Source organism: Paroedura picta, chromosome 2, assembly GCF_049243985.1.
Source record: "Paroedura picta isolate Pp20150507F chromosome 2, Ppicta_v3.0, whole genome shotgun sequence".
Lineage (NCBI taxonomy): Eukaryota > Metazoa > Chordata > Lepidosauria > Squamata > Gekkonidae > Paroedura > Paroedura picta.
Window position 1 is genome coordinate 40,212,647 of NC_135370.1, and position 16,866 is coordinate 40,229,512.

At 43.3% G+C, this 16,866-nt stretch overlaps 1 protein-coding gene across 8 annotated transcripts in view; it reads left to right on the forward strand.

Moving 5' to 3' along the window:
- Positions 1-16,866, forward strand: part of COBLL1 (cordon-bleu WH2 repeat protein like 1) — a 132,008-nt gene that overhangs the window by 25,727 nt on the left and 89,415 nt on the right. Inside the window, exon 1 of one of the 8 annotated variants that reach the window (XM_077319868.1) lies at positions 8,458-8,477. The exons of the other annotated variants lie outside the window; for them this stretch is intronic. The gene's annotated coding sequence lies outside the window, so the exon portion shown is untranslated. Of the gene's footprint in view, positions 1-8,457; positions 8,478-16,866 lie in introns of those variants that run through there. 8 annotated transcript variants of the gene reach the window in all.

The window sequence follows — 16,866 nt, forward strand, 5'->3', positions numbered from 1 at the left end:
TCCTTCATAAAGTCAGCGCTGTTTTTTTCTAAAATTGGCGCCTCTTTTTACCTAGATGGCTAAAAGTTATGAAGCTGAGATTTTTTTATTGGCCTGCTAATAAAGACTTTTATTCTTGTGGCATTGTGCAGTCATTCAAAATCCTTCTCTTTATCCTGGGCTCTCATCTTCTCCTAGTGCAGGCATTCTGTGGAGCTCACTTATGAGAACACGAAAAGCATCATGACAGCATGGCAGGCCTGAGCAGCATGACTTTTTCTTGGGGCAGGAATACGCCTAAGGATATTTCTGGCAAACAAAAAGCTCTGGTTTAGGCATTCATAGTAGTGTGGTGCATTTGGTTTTTACTTCTTTTCCGTCCAGTTCCTTGCACAGAACAGCACTCAGCAGTAGCACAAGGGAAATATTCCTAGCTTGCCAAAGCGTAGCCTGAAGAAAATTTGTCCATAGGAAGTTAACCTTTGGAAATCATGCCTTTCCAAGATTTGCTGATGCATTCTTTCCCCTTTTGCAAAACTGTAAGCTGGTAATGGGGAGGTGGTCTGTGGTAGTCCTCAATCACGGGCAGAACTCAGAAAGTTGATTCAACATCACACGTAGAGTTCTTTGTGAGATAACCCATTTGTTGTGTCAGCTCCAGAGGCTTCTTTATTTTCATTAAACAAGTATGCACACAAAACTCTACTTGTTTTGGGCAGGTAGGTCAACGAAGGTCTAGGGTGTGTGTGGTGGTATTATTTCAAAATGGGTGCTCAGCTAAGATACTTAGCTGCTTTTCATTTTTCTTTCGTAATGGAATGCCCAACAGGCATGCTGTTGCAATGTGGTCGCTAGCCTTCCCCTGATTGGGAAGTATCTGCTCCCTGCTCTGTCATCTACAAGAGGGGTAGTCAACCTGTGGTCCTCCAGATGTCCATGGACTACAATTCCCATGAGCCCCTGCCAGCGTTTGCTGGCAGGGGCTCATGGGAATTGTAGTCCACGGACATCTGGAGGACCACAGGTTGACTTCCCCTGATCTACAAAACGACTCACTGTTGCTTTCAAGAGAAAGTTTCAACTTCAATCTGGCTGCTTTCATTGAGTATCTACCAAGAGAACTTTGAAGCTGTCCTGCGTAGCCTTATGGTGTGTAACCTTCCAGATTCACCTGTTTCATGTTAGATCTTACTGTCATGGGACTAGGTGGGTTCTGCAAACAGTTTCAGGTTTGAATTGGTTCCTGCTCTTCTAGAATCATAGACTTGGAAGGGATCTCCAGGGTTATCTAGTCCAACCTCCCTGCAGAGTGTAGGAAACTCACAACTACCTGCCCACCCACGGTGACCCTAATTCCATGCTCAGTTGATGCTTCCCCCCCCCAAAAAAAAACAGACTCCCTGGCCAGTCTGACCTGGAAGAAATTTGCCTCCCAACCCCAAAGCAGAGATTGGCATTTTCCTGGGCATGCAAGAAAGGGCCACAAGAACCAATCACAGGCGCAGTCCCTTCTGCCCAGCCACTCACAATCTGTCTTAAGTTCACAGAATCAACATTTATGTCAGGTGGCTATCTAGCTTCTGTTTTAAAACTTCCAAAGAAGGAGAACCCACATCTGCCTGGCCTCAACCAGGGCCAGGGCCTTTTCATACCTGGGGGAATGAGCTCCTGGAAGAGCTAAGGGTTCTGCAGGGCCTGTAAAATGGAGCTCTTCCGCCAGGTCAGGGAGGCATGCCCAGTGTTACAATCTGGAGGTCCCGCCCTATGCAGAATGCTAGGTATTAGATACGATGCCACAAAGATCTCAACCATTGAGATACCATCGTGACCCATGATAGTAGCTTGAGGCTGGCGCAGTGATGTTATGGGGATGTCTTGTTTGTATTGCCATCTTGCTGTTAGTTTTGATGCTAGTTTTAATTGTGGGAATGGGGAACGTTTTAATGTTGAATTGTATTTTGGGGGGTTTTGTTGTTTTATCTGTGAGCCTCCCAAGCCAATACTAGTTGGGAGGAGTGGGATATAAATTCAAAAATAAATAAATAAAATAAACCTCTTGAGGAAGGCTGTTCCATTGAGGAACCACCCTGTCAGGAACTTCTTCTAGATGTTCAGCTAAACATTCTTTTGAATTTCAGTCCTGGTTCTGGTCTGATCTTCTCGGGCAACAGAAAACAACTCTGCTTCATTCTCTAGATCAGTGGTTCTCAACCTGGGGGTCGGGTCCCCTTTGGCGGTTGAACGACCCTTTCACAGGGGTTGCAGCAGGGCAAGCAGCTTGGCTGGGAGGCACCATCTACACAACAGCCTTGTGGGGTAGGGCGAGATAGAGCAGTGATATCTATGATATCATCTGTCTGGAGCAGTGGTAAAGAACGAGATCGGCATGGTGGGACAAGAGGCAGAGCTGAACTGAAAAATCCCAGGAAAAAACCCAATGTATATACAATCATGAACAATGGATCTTCACGCCATTGGTCAGTTTCGGTTTAATTTCTGTGAAAGAACACTTGTATAATTTTATGGCTGGGGGTCACCCCAACATGAGGAACTGTATTAAAATAGTTGCGGCATTAGGAAGGTCGAGAACCACTCCCCTAGAAAGACTTTCAAGTTTAGACAAAGAGGACAAAACCTACCGTTGTAACCCAGCAACTTGGATTCAAAGGTCATCGTCCAAAACTATCTGAGCTGAAGGCCATCGCCACACCCTCAGGCTGTGTGTTCCACAAGTTAGGTATGCAAGGGGTGAGGTAGTACTACCTTTTGGTTTGACCTGAATATACAAGGACTAGTCTGGACTAAAACACCTTCATATTGTGTTTGAGTACTCAGATCATGTTGACCTATTGCAATTCACCCTGTGTGAACGTACAGTGAGCCCCTGGAAATATTCTACTGTAGCTGTTCCCTGCCACGGACACGACTTTCAGAGATGCTTGTGGGGGGGGGTCACCACTGTATTAAAGGATCGTGGCACTAGGAAAGTTGAGCACCACTGGGCTAGATACATTCTCTCTTAGCTTCTGCCATGAAAGTTTAGTTTCACCAGCACTCCTTTGGCCTTCTTCAGGAACTCTCTTGCAGTCTTATTCCACCCCAGCTTGGATCCCTACTGTTTCTGCCTCGCAGACGCCTCTTTAATCAGCAAAGCCTCCCTATGTAGAAGGTTTTCTGCCAGTCCCTGAGAATGTCTGGGCAGCAGTCTTTAGATGCCCTTCCTACTCTTGTCCTAGCCATCCTGTGAAGAGGTGAATAGGTGTCCTTGTGGCTCCTTCCTGACCTTTCTGAGAGGACCTGTAAATATGTTGTTATTCCTTTCCTGAGAAGAGCTGACCAAGAAGTGTGACTGTGCTGTTTTGCATAGATGGCCATTGGAAGTGAAATCTTCATTCAACACCTTTACAGAACCCAACCGTGTGATACATTCCATTGATGACAGATGCTATTTTAAGCTCCAATTTTGTGTTCCTGTCTAAATTTGAGGAGTAAAATATTGACTCCCCTGTTTTCTTCATCAGACTGGAATCAGAGAGTTAGGGAATTATAAATATAGAAGACATTAAAGTGCCATTTGGTTTCCTATAGCCTGGTTTGATTGCCGGAGATTATTTTAGGATGTGTGTTGTGAGTGTGTATGCATAGCACATTTTTGACTTATCCTACTGTGGCTCTCTCCTCCCCCAGTAATGGTTACGATGAAGGTAAGATTAATAGAAAACACTGTTAGAATAAAAAATCCATACAGGTTTTATGAACAAAAATTGTTGAAAGTAACACAGAGAACTTGACTAGTGTGGTCACAGATCTCTTCTGGAAAATCATACTGAGAATTGTTCCCACTTGTTCCCCTTCAAGACCATAGGATAGGAAAGCCAGTCTTCTGTATCCCCTTTTATGGGAATCTCAAACCTTTCGACAAAAACAGTGTCTGTAAAATTTAGAATTTTTGCAAATGAACTCCATTACTTTACTTTAAAAGACCTCGTTGAGTGGCCATCCCAAAGCATCTTGAAAACTGCCATTTTTAGGGCTGCAGTGGGAATTCCATAAATGGAATAATGAACTACAAATGTATTCTTGATTGTCTAGTACCCATTGACTTAAGTATTTTGTTCCTGACCTTCTGGCTGATGTGTTTGCATGCTGCCTTTGTGTTTAATAAATTGCTTGCCTTTGGCCTGCTGACTACAAATCACAGTAAATTTCTGAAAAATAATTGCTGTTGAATATGCACTCGTTTCCATGAGTCATATTCTTTAATCTCACGTTTTAATGCTGTCAAGATGCTGTTTGGCAGTAAATAAGGAGAGAACTCATTGGTGAAGCTAATATCTTATCAGGCTGTTTCCTGAGCAACTTTAACAAGGTTAGACTGATTTGAACCCAGGTGAGATCGAGATTATCAGATTATGTTTTGAAAAGGTTTATTTTAATACAAAGTTTTCAGTTTACTTAGGTTCTTTATACATAGAAGTTCATATTTATTGTCTGCTGACCCCCATATGGTCATATGAAGATAAAATTAATTGTACAGTTATAGTGTATTATGTACATTTCATAACATTCATACTAGTAGTGAAGCCCATATTAAAATGAGCTGGGGCCTCTAGCCGCTCTCCCCCCCCCCCAGCTCTCCTGGCATCAAGGAGCTGGTGGGATCGGCAGAGGAGGCACAGAGTGTACCTGTGCTGGGCCTTCTGCTCCTTCTGCTCCTTCCCCAAGTGGCCAGGAGGGCGGCCTGGTTCTGGTGTAGAACGCAGCTGCTTGGCTTTCCCCTCTCTATCCTGGTGGCTGGCAAAAGTGGCACAAGCAGCATGGAGCGTGACTGGCCAGCCTTCCCCATCTTCCTCTGTGGACAGGAGTCTGGGGAGAGCAGGGCAGTCAGCATGGACCATTGCTGGAAGGCTTTCCCTGGCCTCCCAGTGGGCAGGAGGGGAGGGAGCGTGGCAGGTCTGAGGCGGAGGGTACATGGACTGCCCCACAGTTTACCTCCTGCTGTCTCATGGGAAGTACCAGGAGGCGGAAGAGGAGAAGGATGGCTTTGGGGAAGAGTATCTGATTGGCCCTCAGTGGGGGAGAGCTCTCACCCTATGGGGGAATGCTCCCCTGGTGAGGGCCAATCAGAGGCGCAAGTTGTTGGAAGTACTTTTAGGTGGTATGATAGTTATTATCATAGTTATTGTATGATAGTATGATAGTTATTATTTCCAAAAATGATGTTCAATAAATTGCTTGCCTTTGTACTAATGCTCATTATTCCAGATAGGATCTCTCTTACAACCTGTAGATGTGACACACATTTGTAGACAGGGGCTGAATAGAAGCTGTTCTGAGAATTTGTTTTTCTCAAGAGAGACTCAAGGAAAGAATACAGTCTGGAAGTTTCCCTTACTGCTTAATGCTCACTCCTTTGTCATTGGACTGCCTTTCCCCAAATCCATCTCTATCTAACAAAAGTAAATAATGTCAAGGAGAAACCAGGACTGGTAATAGGTCCTGGGCAGATCAGTATTCTCCATGAGAAGGAAGGTAAATGGGTGTGTTCTTTAACTGGTAGGTGGAATACTAAATATATCATTAACAAGCTGAGCCAGTTGCAGGGATCACATTTTTTACATAGCGTAGGTGCAGAAAGATCACCCAGGTGGATCAGCAAATGCTGCCCATGCCAATTCCTGACCTCTAGGGTCAAGCTGTAAGAGACATTTGTGAGACTATGCAGAAACCCTCTTTCTTTAGCAAACAGTTCAGCCTTTCACAAGTTTCTAAGAGGGTTTCAAGAGAGGGTTTCTTTATTTTCAAGACATATGTGCAATGCATTTGGATTTTTTTTAAAGTTTACTGCTTTAGAAAAGTTATTATAACTGTTAACTTTTAAAAGGTTATAATTTTTTAAAATCAATTTATTAATCTTTTCTGGCTTCAAATACACAGCAGAGTCGTGGCAGTGTTAGATAAGAGGCCAGAAGCTGTTCTACTCAAGAAGAAGCTGTTCTACTCAAAATCATTCTCGAATCTATCTGGAGGGGCTTACTCTCAGGAAAGTGTTCTTAGCATGGTATCATGAGTTACTGATTCTGCTGGTCTCTGGTGCTGGTTTATCTAGATGGCACATGGCCAGGATCCCCGTTGGCGATATATCGAAATGTGCACATAGATAGTGTTAACGAAGACGTTACTTCTGTTTCTTAGAAGTTTAATGTGGCTAGTGCTTTTAAAATTCAAACATTTGAGTTTTTGATGTGGAACAGATGGCCTTATTTTGATGCAGATTGCATCTGCTTTGACTTGAACTATGTCCTGCTACTTTTCTTTCGTGCAGTGTAGATAAGATCCAGATGTGTCCACATACTACCATTGGCTGATAACAAAGCTGGCGTGTCATTGTAATGTTAGAATGCTCCATCTTTTAAGCGTTGGCATACCGGAAATAGTGTGGCAGACCGATGGATCAAGAAGTTTGGAGGAAGACCCAACAGCAGAAGGGTGCCACTTAATAGTTATTATTATATTAATAAAAGCCTGTTTTCACATGTATGATTGAATAATGCATTCAGGGGGCATCCCATGAGCTGATGCTGGACTTAAAAACAAAACAAACCCCCAAAGCCAACTGTTGTGATTGTCTTTTAGGAAATTGGTATAGATTATTCTTTTCAGTAATAACATTTCTGTACCTATAACCCAACAATTTCAAAATATATTGATGCAGAACACTGCGAAGTGACTGGATCTGCCTTGGGAAATACCCGGCAATGTTCTGAACATGGTCGTTCATGTTACTTTGCTGTTCTATCTCTTTCTCCTTATCTGTGATCACTCATTATATTATGTTCTTCTTTAGCTGACAGATGATAATGGGTAGATGTGCTAAGCCATGTGGTTCCGGCACACTGCTGATGTTGATGTGATGGCAGCACACAGAGAGAGAGAGAGATTGCATATTCCCTCAGCAGAAGAAAGACATTTAAAATACTCAACCGCAATGAATTGGAAGCATACCGACAGCACTGGTGTCGACTAGTGTCTATAGTTATACTGCCAGTGGTCTCCAATTGGAGTGTGTCATGGTGGCAGTGTTCCCTATGCGAGCCATATATGGGAGATACATACTTTGACTTCATCCTCCCCCCCCCCTTCCCCGACATAAACATTCCAGCACCATCAGATATATTGGGAACCATCTTGTGATTACTGGAAGAAGGCAGCCTAAACTTGCTTCCACTTCTTGCCTTTCCCTTTTCTCTGCAAACTAATAACATCAATCCCACAGTGCTGGATTAGACCAGTCATTCATGTAGTCTAGCGTCCTGTTTCACATATCGGCCAACAAGGTATCCGGGAGTAGGATTGCCAGCTCTGGGTTGGGAAATATTTGGAGACTTTGAGGGTAGAGACGGATTTGGGGCAGGAAGGGACTTCAACGGGAACTGATGTCTGTCACCTGGAGGTGAGCTGTAAACCTGGGGGATCCCCACCTGGGGACCAGCATCCCTACTCTGGAGGGCCAACAGAAGGGCATAGAGGCTAAAGCCTTTCCTTGTTGTTGGCTTTTGCACTATTATTCATTGCCTCTGAGTGTAGAAGTTCTCTTTACTCATGGTAGCTAATACTCATTGATGAACCTATTTTTGATAAAGCTATCTAATGTTTTGGCCTTTGGCCATCACTACCACCTCTAGCAGTAATTTCCACATGGAAATCACTTGTTATGTAAAGAAGTATGAAGCAGTTTTAGGAACGGGGTTCAGATGCTCAGTAAAGGATTCCTCCACCTCCTTTATGCTGCTTAATCGATAATTGGAAGGATTGAACGTCAGAAGGCACGTTTATCAGACCACTGGAATCTCCACACATAGGATTCCAAATCTCTTTCTGGAACCCTATCCTTTTGGCAAGGGGACACATGTAGGGACAAGGAAGGCCTCATCAAGCATGTCATGTCACTGTAGCTGATATGGAAGAGGGAATTCTCAGGAAAAACATGTATAATCTTTCCCACATGAATGTTCCAGCCCCACTGGGAGATGTCTAGTATCCTGTCTCACACACTGGTCAACCTAGTTACTCCAGAATAGGGTTGCCAGCTCTGGGTTGGAAAACACCTGGAGACTTTGGGGAGGAAGCAGGAGTGGGTGGGATTTGGGGCAGGGCGGAACCACAGTATAATACTGTGGAGTCTACCCTCCAAAGCAGCTATTGTCTCCAGGGAAATCGATCTTTGTCGTCCTCGAGCCTGGCGTGCAGCCAGCCCCAGCAGGAGCAGGGAAGATCAGGTTTGAACTGTCCACTCCTCTGCACAGCCTGACAGCCAGGTTACCTGGGCAGAGGCTCTTCCTGGATTGGCTTGGGCTGTGTGAAGGGGCGGTCCAAACTACCCACCCTACAGCACAGCCCAACAGCCAGCACCACAGATCAGCTAGGCTGCTTTGGAACCAGGTGGGGCCTTGGATCTAGCTTCCGCCCACTGTGGCAGGCTGCCTCTCTCCAAACAGGTGAGTCTCTGTGGATTAGGTTAGAGAACGAATCCCCAGTGGTGGGTCCACCGATACCTTTCCTGTTGCCTGCTAAATGTTTTCGAAGAGTGAGTGAGGCTAGGCAGTACTGTTACCCTCACAGTTTCTGATGGCCCCTTGGCGATCTGACTGGCTGTGCAGACTAAAATAACATTGCTTGGATGGCATCTGCCACCATCTCATGGGTCCTTTTTCTTCTGTCCCCCTTTCCTGAGATATTTTTAAAGTTATCCCCATCTCCCTGCACTCTCTGTGTGGGACTCTGCTTCCAGTGGTTGTGCCCAACGGGTTCCAGAGATGCCCACAGGGTCAAAAAGATTGGGGGCCCTTCATGAGGGGTCTGGCCTAAAGTCACCCTGTAAGCTTCCATAACAGTTTCTGACTTTCCCAGATTCTAGTTGAACCCTCCAGCTATCCCAAACTGTGATGAAACAACCCTGCAGGCCCTCTTATCATGGGGCTGTGGGATTTATTTATGTGCGCCCCCTTACTTGTGATTTAGATGGCAGTGGCCAAGGACTCTGGGTTCTTTGGTGTCTTCAGAGCCTGAGGAGGGAGGCAAGGTCCTGTTTCCTCTCTGTTATGTCACTGTCCAGTGAGCCGGCTGTTTCCTCCCAGTCTGGTTCCTGAGAGTTGATCTCCTCCTCTTCCTGGTCTACAGATTCTTCCTCTGCTGGGGAGGATTAAAAGTTCTGATCCATAGCATCCCTTTGAGGATTCTTTTGAGATTGTTGTCCTTTGATTTTTAAAAAAAGGAGTCTTGGTTGAGAAACGGGAATGATTAAACGCTAACCTTTGCTTGGCTAATCTTCGTGGCTGGGAACTTCTGAACTTGGCTAATATTCTGTTGAGAATGCTACATGGATCAGACTTGTCATCTGTTCTGTTCCTTCTGCCTTTTATTTTTAAACGCGCATCATGTGAATGGTATGTATTCATTACTACGCGATGACACATGTATTAGTTCTGCATCATGTCTATATGAGCTACTATTTGGCTCCGTGTTTGCATTAGGGGAATCGTGCGACACAGAAATAGCCAAGAACTTCTGAAAGTAGAAGAAACAAGCCAGGAGAGAGGGCGAGGCGTGAAGTCAGAGAGCTGTTTTTTTTTTTTTTAAATTTGCAAATATTTGCAAGGAAATTGCTTGGGCTGCTTTTTACCGTATTTTAATAAAGAGCTTGCTTTTATTAGTCAGAGCAATTATTTATTATTATGGAATACTATTGACAGCTTTCTGTGTTAATGAAATAAATACCTCCATTGGCTTTTAATGCAAGGGTGCCCTTATTTGAGAGAAAGGCGCATCTGTTCATTCAGGATACAGGGAGGCAGGACGGCCTAGATTTGGATCTGTTCTCTGTTCCAATTTCAGTCTCCTCCATGCTATATCTCATGTCATTTTGGATGGCTCCCTCACCCTGAGGGGTGGCTTTTTAAATTGCAGGGAACTGCAGTGAGAAGGCAAAGGTGGAAAAAGTCCCAGTGTGAGTTGAATGGTAGTGGCTCAAGAAGCTTTGATTAGAAGTTATACGAAGCATTTTGTTTGCTGCAGATACCAACCTGATCTTTTATTTATGTTTGTCCTTCGTTACCTTGATGCTGATCTTTGTGCATTTCCTGTACATACATGTTTGTTCCTCTTGTGATTGCAGGCTTGATTTCTTTTCCATCCCAAAGGTGTGGTGGCATTTTGAGATGGATTGTGAAAGAGTAAACTCTGCAAGGCTAGAAAGCATAATCTCCCTCATCAGGGAGCAAACTGGAAGAATAAATTTTTGAGGTTTGTATAATGAATAGATGTATATTTGCCCAGAAAAATAGGGAAACGTACCCCAGCAGTGGTTGAGAAGTGGGGTAGCTGAAGACATTGGCCCAAAACACACAGTTCTTTAAAATGATATTGATATTTTGTATGGGGAGATGAAGTCAGAATTTGCAAGAAGGGAAACAGATCAAGCGATGTGTAGCGAACCACTGAATTTCCACAGGCTTGGTGAAAATTTGGTGATGTGGACAAACCTTTAATTTCAAGGAAAAGAAGTACGTGTCAGCTTGGTGTTATGGTTAGGAACACCAGGTTTGATTTCCCGCTCCCCCACATGCAACCAGCTAGGTGACTTTGGGCTCGCCACAGCACTGATAAAGCTGTTCTGATCGAGCAGGAATATCAGGGCTCTCTCAGCCTTACAGGGTGTGTGTTGTGGGGAGAGGAAAGGGAAGACAATTGTAAGCTGCTTTGAGATTCCTTCTGGTAGAGAAAGGCAGCATATAAGAACCAACTCTTCTTCTTCGGTAGTATCAGGGCTCTCTCAGCTTCACCTACCTCACAGGTTGTCTGTTGTGAGGAGAGGAAAGGGAAGGCAATTGTAAGCCGCTTTGAGACTCCTTCGGGTAGAGAAAGGCTGCATATAAGAACCAACTCTTCTTCTTCTTCTTCATGAGTACAACTGGACTTAGCAGCTGAACAGCAAACACCTCCCCCCAATGAAATGCTTGCAAAATTGGAAGGTAATACTGGAAGGTATTTGTGGAAACTTTGATACAGAAAGCATGCATACTAATTACATGGCTGCATTTACAGAGGGAAAACAGGATGCTGGCTGCATTGCAAAAATATTACAGTATAAATGAAAGGATGTGCTTCTATTTATAGAAGAAAGTGTCAGACCTCCTTAGATAGTTTACTATACTGCACAGAGTAGAAGTTTCTTCTTTTTATTTTCTTTGCGACAATGTGTCTATAATGTGATGTAAGTAGTATATAATGTAACTTGGAATCTCACTCTCTTGTCTCAGGACAAGATGACAAGATAACAAACTTAGCACGGCTTCCAATAAGATAGATTCAAGTGGGTAGTCATGTTGATCTGAAGTAGCAATTTGACTCAGTTTTTGTTCAGCACAGCTTGTCACTTGTTGGGGATGCTTCCATGCTTGGGTGGAGACAGATGGGGCAAGCAACTAGTCTCTTTTAATTATTTCTTTTCACAGCAGCTAAAGTGTCTACCGTTAATTACTGACCTTGACTTTTTGGTTTCTCCAATGTTTTTGCGAACTACAACTGAACCCAATCTCCGCCATGTTGGTAATGTTTAATGTTTCTTGTCTTTTAATGGGGTTTAATGGGGATTTTAGGATACTGTAACCCACCACGAGCCGTAAGGGAGTGGCAGGAAACAAATATAATAATAATAATAATAATAATAATAATAATAATAATAATAATAATAATAATAATAATAATAATAATAATAATAGGACTGATTGGCTTTTTAAAGCAAAGAATTATCATACTGCCTAATTTGGATGTTATGACATAGTTAACTAATTAGCTTCCAATTTAATTTTGCCTTATGTTTGTACTCTTATGATCCCTGTTCTATTGTCTGTGGAAGAGTGCATGCACTCAAAAGCTCACACCTTGAATAAATCTTTGTTGGTCTTAAAGATGCTGTTGGACTTTTGTTGTGCTACTTCAGACCAACACTTGAATGTTTAATTATTGACAATGCATTGCTACTTATCTAGTGTGATCTAGATCTGTCTGATTCCTTTTTTTGGGGGGGGAGAATAAAGTTATATTTCTCTACACAGTGGATAAGTAATAGTTAAAGACAAGGTCCATCTGGCTTAAGTATGCATAAGATGTTGCCATCCATTATCTTCTAAAGCCATACAAGTCTCCCCTTAAAGATGATTTTAACCATTTTTTTCCAGAACGTAATACATTTTCCATTAAAAACGCTCAGACAACTAGTATGACTCATGTTTTTAAAGTCTTGATAGCAGAAAGCAAAGACATAATGATATCAAGGACAATGTTCTGTGTAGCTCTGTTGAGATGCAGTTAAAGTATAAATAAAATAGTGTAGTTCCATTTGGTAGTTCAAACAAGGCCCCAACATGGTGGAATGAGCTCCCGGAAGAGTTGAGGTCCCTGCAGGAGCTTCCTGTGTTCCGCAGGGCCTGCAAGACAGAGCCCTTTTGCCAAGTCTTCAGTTGAGGCCAGGGCACGGAAGATCAGATGGACCCCTCCAGGTTAGACCACCACTGGGCCAGACCATCATCTGGTGGTGGACTGCCGGCACCCATAGACCACCCCCATGATGCACAGAGAGGGAGTTGGTTGATTGGGGGTGGGAGGAGAGGTTTTTGCTGCTGGGAAATATAATTTTAATAGGGGGATTAATAATATTATGTATTTTATGTGGGGTTTTTACTGTTATGTAACCCGCTGTGAGACGGCTCTGTTGATAGTGGTGGGTAATAAATATGACAACAACAACAATAATAATATAGTTATGATTAGGACTGGACAGTCAGAAAGGATTCACAGATCCCTCCTAAGCAGAGTTATGACCTTCTAAGTCCATTGACTTTATTGGACTGGGGGAGAGGAGAGGTATGACTCTGTTGGTTACCTGGCATTACTTAAACCATTACTTCTCTTAGAATGAAAAGCCCAGATTTGATACTTATTGTAAAAGTGGTAAGTTATTGTGAAACTTGAATTATTATTATTTTTTTAAATGTGCATGATTCACTGAATTAACAGAAACCATTAAAATGCTCACTAGGCACCCCACCCCAGTTTTTTTCATAAAGGGGAGAAGTCTTAAATTGGATCTCCAAAACAAGATGGCAATGTCATGTGATAGAATAGGGCTGTGTAATTTCAGAGTGCAGGTAAGGGAGCAATATAAAAAAACACTCAAAAATACTTTAACTGAAGAGGATAAGTAGCATATGTTGGGGAGTTCCTATCTGGCTTGTTCTTTTTGGTGCTAGTTTGCAGTTTTTAGGGATCCCCCCCCAGTTGCACTATAAACATTAAAATTACTAAAAGGATGGTACATGGAATTTGTCTCTGATAACTTTAAAATAGCAGCTGAACTGTTCCAATCGGGGATAAATTCACTCATGAGTTCTGCTTTCTGGGGGTTCCTGAGGGACACACTAGCCTTCCTCTAGGCAACCGCTTGCATCATGACAAAAGAGCGGCTCTAATTGGCTGCCTTTATGAGCTGGATATTTTGATTGCTTTAATGACCCCACTGTGACCCTGGGGGAAGATGGTGTGTTTTCCTGGTTGCTTAGTGCCAAGCATCCAAAAGCTCCAATGCACTAATAAAAATTCCACCCCCCCCCCCCCAAAATGATCCTGAAGCACAGGCAGTGATTGCCCAGCTGCAAGTTGTTTTCATGTGCCCTTCAACTGGGACATCAAATAGCTGTGTCAAGATTTTGGGCTCGCCCCTGTGCATAAAGAAGGAGTTTGATCAAGGCAAGTTTTCTTGGTGATCTGTTATTGCATCAAGAGTTGCCCATGCACCTAAGCTGCCAGGTGTTTGAGCTTAGAGTCAGCTCACCTGTATGAAAGACTGCTGATTGTGCGTTCTCTGCAGGTGCTGTTGAGCTAAGAAGGCTGGGGTAATGATAACAAAACAATATGTTCAGTGGCGGGTTGCTCAGCTCCTGCACTCCACACTTGGACATGAGCAGAGGCACTGGCTTCTGAATGAAGTGGAAGCCAGCATGGCTCCATAGGAAATGCAGATTTGATTCCCCAGTCAGTGCCCTTGGACCAGTCACACTCAACATAACAATACCTCTCACGGTGATTGTTGTGATGCTAAAGTGAAGGAAAGAATAGCGTAAGTTGCTTTGAATCTCATTGGGAAGAAAGTGGGATATAAATATTTAGTTGTAATCCTGCTGTATTATGCTAGGTATTATGCTCTTACCCTGAAGAAGATGGAGTCCCAAAGTGGCTTACAAACACCTTCCCCTTCCCCACAGCAGACACCCTGTGAGCTAGGCTGAGAGAAGTGCTCTGCAAGAACAGGTCTAAGACAACTGTGAATGGCCCAAGGTCACCCTGCTGGCTGCACATGGAGGAGTGGGGAATCAAACCCAGTTCTCTAGATTAGAGAACTGCCCTTAACCACTATAACACACTGGCTCTGGTCTCTCTTATCTCTTTTGAAACCCAACATTGGTGCCTTTTGGTCTACCCTCTGAATCATATTGCCCTATTTTGATGCATTTATAGGTCTAGGCTTTTCCCCCAAGGCATCTGTCTCAGCTACATTCAGCTCTTGGCAGGTTATCCCTAAAGAGAATGACCTCTGTGTTTCAGTTACAGCAGGTCTGTGGAGAGGCAGTATATACCAGGCTTTCTCAACCAGGGTATCTTGACGGCCCTGGAAGGGTTTCCTGGATGGGTGGGAGTTAATTAATTTTTAATCCACCTTTTAAATTTGTTAAACATTTATCAGGTGATATGACCACATATTGTCATATCGACCCGCACCCCCTGCAATGGCCAGTGATGGGTCTGGAGGAGATGGGAAGGAGGGACCCCAGGTGGCCTTGTACACAGCTATACATCCCAACCATATTCTGCTTGATCGCGCCAATTCTTGGGTTTCTCAAAGCCTGAAGAATGTTTCAGGGGGGTCTCAAATGTAAAAAAGCCTGGCCTATACATTAAAAAAATAATTTCTGTGGCATTTGGGAACATAACTGTAAGCTTCCTTGTTTATTACAGGCTTTCATCTTGATGCACAAGCCTGATGCACAAATGCTAAGCCCTGAGTAAACCAAGCCCTGAGATTGGTAGTCTTGCTGTAGAAGCTCAGTTTAGGTTTTAAGAGATGATTTCATTTATAAGCTGCACCTGTTGTCTCCTCCTACACCACCACCACCAGAGAACCAGACAAATCCCTGCTGCCTATGGTCCTCTGCAGTGAGGGTTAGCGTCTTCTCCTGATTTGGGTTGAGTGGACAGTAAACCAGCTCTGCTCCTTGCCTGCTAGAGAAAGGGTGGTTATTGTGCAGATTTGGATCCCAGTGTATTCGAGGATAACCTCTGGTATGTTATATTGCTGTTTGATGCCCTCCTCCCCTGTGCATTTTATCTTCTTGTGTATCCTTCTGCTTGATGTCTGTTTGCTGTTGGGGCGGTGATGGATAATCATCCTGCATAGAGCCGTTTACTATGGTGTGCCAGCGGCTTCATGCACTCAGGAACTTGCTTAATTGCATTTTGCTCAATGTTTTGGCGTTTGAGGCCCTGTTCTGCAGCAGCATTAGGGAGCACCGTTTGTCCAAGCTTCTGCTCAGCTAATCAAAGAAGTGGGCTCAAGTTTGGGAAGGTTTATACTGGAATAAAATTTTGGTGGTCTGTAAGGTGCCATTCCATTCAATGGACAGCAAAAATCACAAACAAGGAAATACTAGAATACATGAAGCTTAATATATCTCTGGAAGGCAAAATCATGAAACTCTGGCTCAATTATTTTGGCCATATCATGCGATCTGACTCACTGTATTTCCAACCAGTTTTACTTTATATTTTAGCACATTTATAGTCTAAGCTGTTTTATATATTGTTATGTTATGAGTAAATCCATGTTTTTGGCTATATTATTTTTTGTAACGGCGAAATTGCTAATTTTGACTTCGCTGGTCTATGACCGTAATAAAGATGTTTGTCTAACACTGGAGAAAGCAATTATCCTACAACTGGTCAGTGGTAAAAGGAAAACAGGCCGACAAATAGTATGATGGTTAGACATGATTAATCCCCCAGAGAGCTCTTCAATTGAACAATGCTGATCCGCTAAGGATCTCTGGCCCTAAGGAAATACAGTTGGCCTTGACCAGAGCTAGATCTTTTCATCCATGGCTTCTGCCTGGTTCAATGAGCTCCTGAGAGAGATCAGGACCCTGCCCTAACTTTCTTAGTTCCACACGCCCTATAAGAGAGAACTCTTCTTCTGGGCCTATGGTTGAGGCTAGGTATATCCAAACCTTGGGCCTCCCTCTCCCCTCTTCTGCTCTCCTTTCCTCTTCCAATACCTCCTAGTACTCAACGCCTGGCAGGTTATAACCCACCAAATTCTGGTATCTTGGCTGATTGTGGTTCTGATTTTTTTTTTAAATCTTTTTAATATATGGAATATATATATGGGGTTTTACTGTGTTTTTATTTCTGTAAATACCGAGTATATAGATATAAATCCCTAAATAAATTTTTTAAAATTTAAAGGTGCCGCAAAAGATTGAAAGACGTGGCGACAGCTAGGCCATAGGATTGCCAAGAGTCAGATACAACTAGATGGCTGACATCATCAAAGTGCCACAAGAGTCTTGTTTTTGTTGTTATAACAATAGACTAAGATGGATAACCCTCTGGAGTTGTTTTCATCACAGTAGGAATGCATTTGATGGTGGAGGTTGCTTGGGGCATCTTTCGAGGAAATCCACTGGGATTGTCTCCTAACATTCAACAGGATAATCATGCACAGCTAGATTTTAATCCTGTGGCTCCTAAAGGGGCCAGTAATATTATTGGAATATC